The 12,021-nt window shown below is 40.1% G+C and overlaps 1 protein-coding gene across 4 annotated transcripts in view; it reads right to left on the bottom strand.

Moving 5' to 3' along the window:
• The window catches only part of TFDP2 (transcription factor Dp-2), a 162,344-nt gene extending 152,204 nt beyond the window's left edge, over positions 1 to 10,140 (bottom strand). For all 4 annotated transcript variants that reach the window (XM_041733854.1, XM_041733856.1, XM_041733855.1 and 1 more), the window contains exon 1: positions 9,830 to 10,140. The gene's annotated coding sequence lies outside the window, so the exon portion shown is untranslated. The remainder of the gene's footprint in view (positions 1 to 9,829) is intronic.
• Positions 10,141 to 12,021: the final 1,881 nt, after the last annotated feature.

The raw sequence follows: 12,021 nt of genomic DNA on the forward strand, positions 1-12,021 counted from the left end.
TGAAAGAAAGAGAAGGAAGGAAGGAAGGAAGGAAGGAAGGAAGGAAGGAAGGAAGGAAAGAAGGAAAGAAGAAAGGAAAGGAAAGGGAAGGGTAAATAAAAGCAACGTTGGAACATGGATAGGATCTTGAACCAGAAAACATCATTAGTGAAAATAACTGATGGAATTCAAGTATGGTCTGTAGTTTAGCTAATAATATTGTACCAATGTTAGTTTCTTGCTCTTAATAATTACAATTATATAAAATGTTAACATTAGGGAAAATGGGCTGAGGAATATAATTAACTCTCTGTACAACTTTTACAACTTTCCTGTAGGTCTAAAATTAGTTCAAAATAAAAAGTTTTTTTTAAAGAAACAGAGCAATAATTATACCATTAAGAGTTTGATAACCATCAAAAGAACTAAAAGTATATGTGGTTATGGTTTTTTACCAATCCAGGCTCTTAGAAGTTAGGAGGAGTTTGTGACTGCAAAGGAATACTATGGTGCTGGAATGGTTTGTTTCTGGATCTAGGGTGGTGGTTACACAGTTGTCATTTAGTTGGTGAAAATCTGTGGAATTTTAAAAAGTCTACCACTTTGGGCAGCCCGGGTAGCTCAGCAGTTTAGCGCCACCTTCAGCCCAGGCCGTGATCCTGGGGTCTCGGGATCGGGCTCCCTGCATGGAGCCTGCTTCTCCCTCTGCCTGTGTCTCTGTACCTCTGTGTGTGTGTGTCTCTCATGAATAATAAAATTAAAAATTTAAAAAAGTCTATCACTCTTCAATAAAAAGTATAGTTTTTTAAAAACATGATTTTAACTGTGGAGAATGGGACTAAAAATATGAAGAAAGCCTTTCCTTTAGAAAATTTTAAAACTTGTAACAGCCAAGTATTAATACTAGAAGTCAGAAAGACAAACCTGAGACCCTAAAAGCCCAGAAGAATCCAGGAAGCACAATTAGCCTACTTTATTTCCTCATCTTTAGCCACCTGATCTCCTAGAGCACACTCTTAAGACAAAGAGTAGATAAAATAGGAAGTGTCTTAATGGGGACTATCAGAGGCAGTAAGATCCACACCGTGTAAGCACTAGAATATGTAAACTGTGAGAACTTCCAGTATTGGACATAAAAGTACTACACAGACTGGTTACTTAAAATAGATGTAGGTTAACTGCATAAAATTCATCAAAACTGTTTTAGTTACAACATGAAAAACTGCTTCATATTCTGTGTATTGTCATGGGAAGACTAATAAACAACTAGATGGTGGGCGGAGGATTATTCTACCCATGAGGTACTTAAAATAAAAAATCAGAGAAAGTTTTATGTAACAGTAAGTCAAATTAATGTAATAGTTTCCTGTTTTCACTCAAGGCCAATCTGAGTCAAAATATTTCTTTCCAGACTGAAATACTCAAGTAAATTTTACATAAACAAGAATAAGTACTAAATAAGTCAAAGGTTTTTGATACTAAGATCTGAGCTCCATTCAACAGTTTGTCAGAATGCTTCAATATATGCCTAAAGTTAAAGGCAAAGAGAAAAAAAGAATTCTTTTGTGCTATATATTCCACTCTGATGAAGATAGAATCTTATTTTTAAATACACTTATTTTCCTGTTGCATATTCAATTTCCCAGACATAAATTGAACTGGCCACCACGTCTGTAACTATGAAATACATGCTGCTTCTGCTCTGTGCCACTATTATTTGCAATTATATTTTTATTCTTCTTACTTTCTGGAAACACTTTTAGCCTCTTTCTCTTCTTTCATCACAACTTTGAGATTTTACATCATTTCATTATACCAATTTTTTTCTTTTAGCCTACATACATTTAATTTTTAAACAATATAAAAGGACATATGACACATGATACAGACCTTATAATAAAATAAAATTATTTGTTATAAAGAAGTTAGTGCACCCTATCTAAATAGGTACTTATTTTTATTTGCAGCAAACCGTCAGTATAATAGATTCCCATAGCTCATAATCATGATTTAACCAATTAACTGAAATACAGCTGAATTGAAGATACCACATACATGACACAGAAACTATTTTTTCAATTAGTAAACAGTGACACAGTGAAAGGATACTCAGTCAAAAACAATGGCTAATTTTCAAGTCACTTACTCACTTGTATTTGGATAAATTCACAACACTCTAGAATAAAAACAGAAACTATACTGGAAAGACCAACTAGGAATAAGCTATAAAGATTGTTGGGTTCTTGCATGAATGTTAATGTCCTAAGACAGTATTTTAGCAAAGCAGTATAGTGAAGTGACCAGCACTAAAGCTCTACAGATTCATGTGTCAGCCCCAGCTCTGCCATTATTGCTTTTCTGATCCCTGTAAAGTAAGTTGTGTCTTTATCTGTAAAATGAAAGACATTAAATCTATCTCATACACTTTGGGGAAGAATTAATTGAGATCCTTGCCACATAGTAGGTGTTGCGTAAAGTAAGCCATTACAAATTCATAATGAGTACAAAATATTCAGACTATGGATCTTTATCTTCTTACTTAATCCTAGAAAATATATCACGGAAAATATGTCACGGTCTTTTACATCTTGCAGATTATGAAGGAATGGCCTTTTAAAAACAGAATTTCATTTTTTTCAATGAGCTACTTATATTAACAGAATCTCTTGTTTTCTTTACTTAGTATGATCTCTCTCACATCTCTTGGAATGTCTTTGTTATGAGGAAGAAGTGTTTTGTTTGTTGTGACCCCTTTCTAAAAAGTCATTTCCTTAGTATTAATTTCACATGCTTTTGCTTAGCATTTTAGTTTCTTGAAACTTATTTTATGTCACTTATGTCGAGAGGAAATTCAATTGTTTTGAACTCTTTTCCCTAGAGCATAACTTCAACTAGTCTACATAACTAAACTCGAAACAGATCTTTCTCGGAGTTGTAGTATGTTATACTCCTGATTATCCCAAGAATACCACTGGATCTGATACATAACAATAAAAAAAAAAAAAGAATTTGGTTCAGGAAGAAAGAATACTTTAGTAGCTATTTTTACAGCAACTGTGATATATAGTATGTCTGGGATAGTATGAATTTAATGGCAAATTAGGCAGAATGTTAACATCAGTAAAAATTTTACTTCTTTTCATACATAATGATGGAATTTTTCACACTGATTTTTCAGTTTATGTTTCTTGGAATGCCTGCACAGGTAATATATTATTCTGTTGCCTGTAAATACTGACTTGTTCAACTTAAAGATACATAATCATTATGCTTACAAAATTTTCTACTTATATTATTATAGCTTAAAATGTATCAAATAGTGCAGAATTACTATCTGACAAGTTTTCCAAACACTTACTAACCTAGAAGTCACTTTACTGACCACCACTTGTTAGTTGTATATGTTCTGAGTGCAACTGCTTATCATCGCCTTTCTCTCCTTTGAATAGCAATGAATAAATCTTCCTCTTTTATAGGTAGTTTTATATTACCACCATAATTTCAAGGATGCTGTGAAGAAAAACTTAAATTGATTTTTTAACTGTCCATTCTTGAGTGAACTGTAAAAGAGAAGTTAGTGTTTCCAGTAACTTTGTTTTTTGTTTTTTATTTTTGAAGGCAGCACCTCGTTGTATGTTTCAGAGGACAGAGCCTCTGAAAAAGTGGAAATAGGTTTATATAACCACTTTTCTGCTTTTATTTATGGTTAGTTTTTATTTATCTTTTTATGGATGTATAGTTGACACACAATGTTACATTAGTTTCAAATATGTAACATAGTGGCCCAACATCTCCCTATGTTACCACTGGATTCACAAGTGTAGTTACCATCCTTTACCATAAAACTCTAACTCCACTGACCATACTGCTTATGCTGAACCTTCATCTCTGTGACTTAGTTATCCCATAACTAGAGACCTGTACCTCACACTCCCCCTTCACAGCTTTTTGCCCATCCCCCTATAACCACCTTCCGCTTCTAGTTCTGATTAAACATTTTATTTTGGCAGTTTGAAATATGTACTATTTTTCCACATTTATAGATCTGCTCTTTTACAATTTGATATAACTTAACTACAACTGAATCAGTCACTTTAACAAACTCATTCTTCAGTAACCACATACTTGGCTATTTAAAGTAAAATAGAATCTCTTAAAAATTTATTATGCTTTTGAATGTGAAAAAAAAGATTTTTGGTTCTCCAAATCCTTTCCTCTATTCTATCTTTTCCTGCACTTAGAATTCTTTTTCTTTCTTTCCTTTTTTTCTTTTTTTAAGAGTGTTGCTTGCACAAGGGCTAGGGTGAGGGAGAGGCAGAGGGAGAGGCAAAGGGAGAGAGAGAATCTTAAGCAGGCTCCACGCCCAGAACAGAGCCCCACACAGGTTCGATCTCACAATCCTGAGATCATGCCCTGAGTAGAAATCAAGAGCAGGACACTTAAGCAAATGAACCACCCAGGTGCCCCTCCCTGGACTTAGAATTCTTGAAGGGCTGAGGTTTTGTCAAGTTTGTCAACTCAGCGCCTCACACAGTGCCTGTAATCTAGTAAGCACTCCATACCTGTCTGCTGAGTGATTCACACAAAGGCCAGCTGGAAGTCACCAATCCTCCATGCCTATCTGGCTAATGGTACATATTATCCCTAATAACAAGGAAGGCTAAAAAGTGGTGGGGGGTGGGGGGTGAGGCTAGACTTTAAAAGGATAGTAAACAGAAAAACTAAGAGTTGAAAAGTACTGAGAGTTAAAAATCTAATTAGATCATTACAGATTATTCCAATGAGGAAGAAAAGATTTTAAAGAAATCCATACATTTTAAAAACAAGGATGACTCTGGCTGTAATGCTGAAGCATTAGAGAAAGAAAAAGATTAGAGAAGGAAGGTCAATAGGAAGTTATTACTATAGTCCAGAGAAGAAAGAAGGGAGGCCCAGACTATGGTAACTGCAGGAATGGAGAGACAAAGATGTGGCTTACAGTTTTACTTTAGGCATCTCTATTAAGAAAAATCCTCTCAGATTGGATGCGGTTAAACAAACACTGGTATTCTGTATAAAAGGGGCATTTAATAAATTTAATCAATAAATTAATGAAAACCAAAGCTCAATATGAATGAGATTACAGAGTTCTTAACTGTTCCAGGCAAAATGTCCACGAGGTATACAGCTCCAGATGAAATTTCCACGTAGCTGCTGGCAACTATTCAGAAACTATGGGAAGCGGGAGAGGATCCCATAAGGCCAAAGACAGGATATGCAGTGGTACTATTCAAAAATGGAGAAGGCAGCCTGGGTGGCTCAGTCAGTTAAGCATCTGCCTCTTCATCTCAGCTCAGGGTCATGACTTTGAGCCCTGCTTTGGGCTCTTCACTGGGTGTGGAGCCTACTTAAAAAAAAAAAAAAAAAAAAAGGAGGGAAAGGTGATCCTGTCAATTATTGATTGCTGAAGTTAAATATAACTCTAGCCAGGATTCTAGAATCATTTCTTAGATAAGTTTGTGAACATGGAAAAGATAGTAACCAACAAATACTACTGGAAACCAGTATAGCAGTTAATTAAGGACAAATAATGGCAAATTACTGGTCTTTTCCTGACAGTTACTGAACTGATAGGGTTGGTTTTTTTTTTTTTTTAATTAAGTATATAAAATTATCTGGTAGGATTTTTTTAAAAATGAAGTACATAAAATTATCTAGATTTTAGGAAGGCAATTATTTAAGTTTTTTATATGTTTCTCGTGAAAATTTGGAAATATTTGGGGTGAATATGCTAAATTAGCTGAATTTCTGTCAGAACAACTTAAGCCAAAGAATTAATAAGTTTTTTTAATTAATCTTAAGAGAATCTCTGGTACAGCAAACCTTTTTCACCCCTGCCTAATCAACATTTTAATAAGATGTGCATGAAGGCAATGTCAGCATTACCAAACTTACAGCTTATCAAATCTATGGTTAAGTAAGTCCATATTTATCATATGACCAAATATTTTTTTCATTGTTAAAGTCAACAGAATGGAACCCATCTGACAAGATAAAATTTAATATAGATAAGTATGAAGTCCTACCAAAAAAAAATTCTTTTAAAAAATTGGGAGAACATAGCAAAACAACTCAAGAATTTTAGTTGACTACAAAATCAGTAATAAAAGGTGATGTATATGGCACTTAAATGCCAGGGGTCATTCTAAATGCTTTACATAGCAATATGTTCAATTATTCCTTTTAACAATCCTATGAGACAGGTACTATTATAAACCCCATTTTACATATGAGAAAATTGTGGCCCAAAAAATGTTTACATATTTTACTCAAGGTCACCCAGCTGATAAACTGAAGAGCTAGGATTTAAACCCAGGCAGGTTAGCTCCAGAGTTTGTCTTCTCAGCCAGGACATTATTATGAACTAACAGTACAATGTGGTTGCCAAAGAAGCAAATCTACTCTTAATCTTAAAGTACATGTTTTAAAATCAGAAAGGTAACTTATGGTCTTCTTTACTGATTAAATATCTATGGATACCACACTTTTAAGAAGAATATGGATAAACTGAAGCAAATACACAAATAAGCTATCAGTAATGTGAGGAGTCTCAAATCAAAAGACTGAGAATATTTTTGTCTAAAGAAAGAATTAATGGACTATAAGAAGTATCTTCAAATAGTTGAAACCCCACTTATGGAAGAGACAGAATTAGAACCAGTGAAGATGGAATTTCTGGTTCACTAAAGGAAATTACATTGTAAAAATTGGAATTGTCCAAATACCTATGCCTCAGAAACTAGATAACTATGAATCTTCTCTCCAGAAAAATACACAAATGTATACAATTTTGCATAAAATTTCCAAGAGTCCATAAACCTACTTTTAAATCTATTCATCCCACCCCTATAGTAAGATGTCTCAGATCAAAATGGAAAGGATTTAAGTATGAAAAGGCAAGTATATCTAATAATCTTTAAAATTCATTACAACTTCTAGTACTATGATCTAAAAATCTCAACTCTATGCTTTCCAGTTTCTTCTAAGATGTATTATGATACATTTTGCTATTAGAGTAAAATATGTGATGACAAAGTCAGAAGAAAAAAAAAGAAGTAAAATTTGCCAAGTGACAATGTAAACTTTACTGTGAGTAATTTCTTAGATAGTGTGGCTTATTATTTAACCTTTAAAAGAAACATACTTAAGTTTAAAGATAAAAAGATGCTAAGATGTACTACTCAATATCTAATGCTCAAATTAGAAATTTCCCTGCTCTGCTTTTAAAACTTCATTTTAGGGCAGCCTGGGTGGCTCAGTGGTTTAGCGTCGCCTTCAGCCCCGGGTGTGATCCTGGAGACCCAGGATCGAGTCCCACATCAGGCTCCCTGCATGGGGCCTGCTTCTCCCTCTGCCTGAGTGTCTGCCTCTCTCTCTCTCTCTCTCTCTCTCTCTGTGTTTCTCATGAATAAATAAAATCTATAAATAAACAAACAAACAAACAAAGCTTTATTTTAAACGCTCCCTTCTTGGGGTGCCTGGGTGGCTCAAGTCAGTTAAGCACCTGCCTTTGGCTCAGGTCATGATATCAAAGTCCTGGGATCAAGCCCCATGTGGAGCTCCCTGCTCAGTGGGGAGGCTGCTTCTCCCTCTCCCTCTGCAGCTCGCTCTCCTTGTGCTCTCTCTGTCAAATAAACAAATAAAATCTTTAAAAAAACATAAATAAATAAACTCTCCCTTCTTATCCTATTTCTGAGTTAACTGTTAAGAATGACAGACTAACAATAGAAGTCAGAATATTTATGTTCGAATTCACTACCTTTGCCATGAATTTAATTTTTGCTTAGTCTGTTTCCTCATTGTGTTCTAAAAACTTTCAAATATCTAAAAGGGCTGTGGTGCAACGTAATATCATGCATTTTTTAAAAATATAAAACATAAATTAGCAACAGCAGGACAAAGCCAGTTTTTCTATCATGTTAAAAAAAAAAGTCCAATCACATTTCAATTCCTAATTATAAAAAAGTCTTTGAATCCTTTAAAGTATCTTTTAGTGCATAATTTTCAGCCACAAATTCTTCTCACATTAGAGATAATCACCTGTGCGTCCAATTTCAATTTGTATTGAGAGCACACAGCTCAGACAGTTAAGAGTTTTTGGCTGCAAGGGAAAAACTTTGAAAGTGCCAGTCGGACTACACATTAAAAAAAGAGTGGAGGAGAAAGTTACAGGATCACAGACTGGTAATATGAAGTATTACACACTTGAAAAATTCCATTTTCCCTCTTAAACCGCTAGAAATAAAGAGAACTCAAAAGTACGTGGAATAAGCGTTGAGCCTTTATTAAATATAGGTGCCACATTGCTGAAACTGCAACTGTACCGCCAGAACAGTGCTACAGACACCGTGTCTGCCAGTAGACCAGACTCTAGTTCCAGGCACAAGATGTTCTAATAAATAAAAGCATCCAGAGCCAGTACACGAGGGTGATAGAATCTGGGGTCTAGGCATTTGATTTTTCTCCCGGTGTTACTCGAGAATGGGTGCTACTATTAAAGATTTATCATAGCAATAGGATAGTGACGAAGCTTTAGCTAGATTATAGGCTAGCCAGGGAAACAGAAGAGCAACATGCAATGTCAGATGAACTACATTATCTTGCATTTAATTCTGAGCACAGCCTGGATCACGGTTACAGTCCTAACAGAGGGCAAATGAATAACTTTGTAATTATTGGGTGAAGATCATTTCGAACCATTAAAAGAAGAGTGGCCCAGGAAAAAAGAAAGAAGAAAGAAAAGAAAAGAAAAGAAAAGAAAAGAAAAGAAAAGAAAAGAAAAGAAAAAAAGAAAAGAAAAGAAAGATAGATAGATCAAGCTACCGAAGTCAAATGAAAATTCAGAAAACTAAGATTTAGGGGAGAAAGGGGAAGGAAGAAAGAGAATGAGCTACTGACTTACTAAAAAGAGAGCAAATAAGTGGGACAGGGAGTCTGAGCCCTGTGAGATAGAATGAGGAAGAGAAACGCACCAAAGGCTCAAAGGGAGCTTCAGCAGCAAATATGAAAAGGGATGAGCCTGTTAACTGTTACGACAGAAAAAAAAAAGAGAGAGAGAGAGAGAAGCAATACGGGGCGCTTCTCTGAACCCGCGTTCGCGGGAGACCGGAATAAACACGCCGACTCCCGCCGAGCGGCCGACCTGGCCGAGCTCGCTCCAGATGCGCTCCGCAGGCTGGTCCTGGAAACACCCGGGAAGGCGGCTGCAGACCCCCACGAGCCAAGACAACAAAAGTTGGAGCCCGAGACCGACCGGAACCGTGTCTCCGAGCCGATCCTACAAAACCTCTCTATTTTCCAGCGGGGGAGGGGTCCGAGCCCTGGGCAATTCCTCCAAGGCGCGCGGGCCCCCAAAGCGACCCTCCACTTTAGAGGGAAGTTCCCTTTGGCGACATGGGAGGTTCTCGCAAGCGCACGGAGCTTCGTGGCTCTGAAATACACCTGGCGGGGACAGATGGAGGCGTGTGAGTCATGGGCGGCGGAAAAGTCGGAAAACCAGACTTAGGAGCCATCGTTCTGCCCTGAAGACCCGAAGGGACCCGGGAGAGCGGAAAGCAGCCCTTCGCCCGCCGCACGAGGGCACGAGGCGTGACGCGGGGACGCTGCCCCCTCCCGGGGCGCGGGGGGGAGGGGCTCTCCGGGTCCCGCCCCCCACCCCCACCCCACCCCCACTCAGGGGGGACTCGGCCCGGCCCGGGGGCGCCGCGGGGATAAGCAGATGGCCTGGGGGGGGGCTGCCCGGGGCACGAGGGGCCGGGGCCGGAGGCCCTCCGCACGCGGCCCGCGCCCGCGCCCGCGCCCCGGACCTTACCGCCGCTCGGCTGCAAAGGACGAGGCGGCCGCTCAGGGCTGTTCTTCCGAGCCTGGGGCGCGGCTTCGGCGCCTCCGCTCCGGTGGCGCCCGCGTCCCGACGGACTCACCCTGGGGGAAGGGGTGGGCGATCCGCGGCCTGCCCGGCGGAGGCCCGCGAGTCCGCGGCCCTGGGACGCCGGCCGTGCGTGCGCCCGCGAGGCTGCCCAAAAAGGAAGGCTCGGAGCGCGCCCGCGTGCCGAGAAGCGGCGGCGGCCGCAGCCCAGATCCCCGCCGCCTCGTCGCCCTCGCCCAACCCGGCCACGGCCCCGCTTCCCCCGCGCGAGCTTTGGCGGCGGAGCAGCACGGTGAGCCCCGATTGGCTCTCGGCACGAGTGACGTAAGGCGCCGCTGCCCCCGGATTGGCCAGGCCGGCGGTGCGTGCACGGAGTAAACAAACCCCGCCCCCGGGCCTCCCGAGCAGGGGAGGGGGCCGCGCGCTGAGGGGGCGGGGCCTGCGGCGCTCAGCCCGGGGCTCGGCCGCTCGCCGGAGCTTCGCAGGGGCTGCCCCGCGGCGACCCGACCCTCCGCTCCCCAGCCGCGGGCGGCGCGGGCTGCAGGCCTGAGGCCTAAAATTTATGGACACGCCCATTCCCCGGGGCTTGGGGCAGAATCTTGACTTTTCCATCCAACCCCATCCCCCAGGCCCGAAGCAGGAAAACCCCATCTCTGTCTCCCGCTCGGGAAAAAAGGAACTAAGGAGGTTATATCTGGGTCCCCAGGCCCTCGATGGCTCGCCCCCGGGGGGCAGCGCGAGGAGGAGGGTGGGGACAAGTGACTTGGAGGCCACGTGTGGGCATCCCGTAATTAATTATCCAGACAATCGGTTAGAGACCACTTGGGGATGTGGGTTCCTCAATACCCAGGCAAATAAAATCCAAACCGGGTCAGGTCACCATGTCATTTAGAAGCTGAAGAGAAAATTGCAGCCCACACCCCCAAATACCTGCCCCATTTTGTTCAAAATTAAAACATTTCGTCTATCAAGTCAGTGCCTTTGTGAAAAATCACGTAGGAGCTTTCTTTCCCATTCTCGTGGGGTGGGGAAAGAAAATATGCAAAAGAAAAAAGCAAAATGTAAACTATTATGTGATAGGTGCTATGGTGGGGGGGAGGAATAAGCAGAAAAGGTGTTTGAGGGATGGCTTGTATTAAATAGGGTGCTCAGGAAAAAAAAATAAATAAATAAATAAATAAATAGGGTGCTCAGGGAAGGCGGCAGAAGAGATGCCACTTAAGGAAATATCTAAAGGAGGCGAGGGAAGTGAGGGAGCACCTTTGGACTTTTCTCTGAGGTGGGGTGGAGAGACAATTTCTGCATAACTGTACATAGATAAAACTCCTAGGAGTTCGAGAATGCTAAATGCAGTACTGTTTGGACTGATTCTAAAATGCAAAAGCCTCAGTGGAGTGATCACCATGCATTTTCCAGTAACAAATCAATAGTGTTTATTAAGTTTCCACAGAAATTTTGTTATAAGGTTTCACGTTAGCAAATACTTTTCAAATACTCTAGGCACAATGAAACAAAAAAATGAGCAAGACAGGAAAAAAACCTCCATCCTCAAAAAACTCAGTCTAGCGGGAGAAATGAACGGTAAACCACTTCAGTACAATGTGTAAACCATCATGGTAGACACATAAAGCATTGGGACTAGTGAGGGTAAGACGGGTAGATGTTATTGAGGAGCTGTAATTCTCTCAAGATCTCCTTATCTATAATAAAAACTCAGTGCGTAATTTTGGAGGAGGGCTATGGCTGTCAGGGATTCTCGAATCTCTTTAATAAGTGTCTAAGATGAGAATCTGAAGACGATATTAAGTCGAATCATATGAATTGCTAATATTTGGCAACATTCATATGCTCGACTTACTCTCATACAGAGTTAATGAGGATTTTGCCCTGTAATATACATATAGTGTTCAATAAATTATGGCAATCGTGATCATTAGATCAGCAGATCACTGCTTTTGAAAAAAAAAATATTTAAAAGTCAATGTTTCATAACACCTTCCGATACCATGAAGTAAAATGGGCAGTGAACATTTCAAATTTTCCATATACTGGTTTGATCTAGCTGTGAATTTCCATGACCTAATCAGGGTATGCTGTAAAAGACACTAAATGCTAGTTTCACAGCAGGCCAAGAAATT

The sequence above is a fragment of the Vulpes lagopus genome, chromosome 19, assembly GCF_018345385.1.
Source record: "Vulpes lagopus strain Blue_001 chromosome 19, ASM1834538v1, whole genome shotgun sequence".
Classification (NCBI taxonomy): Eukaryota; Metazoa; Chordata; class Mammalia; order Carnivora; family Canidae; genus Vulpes; species Vulpes lagopus.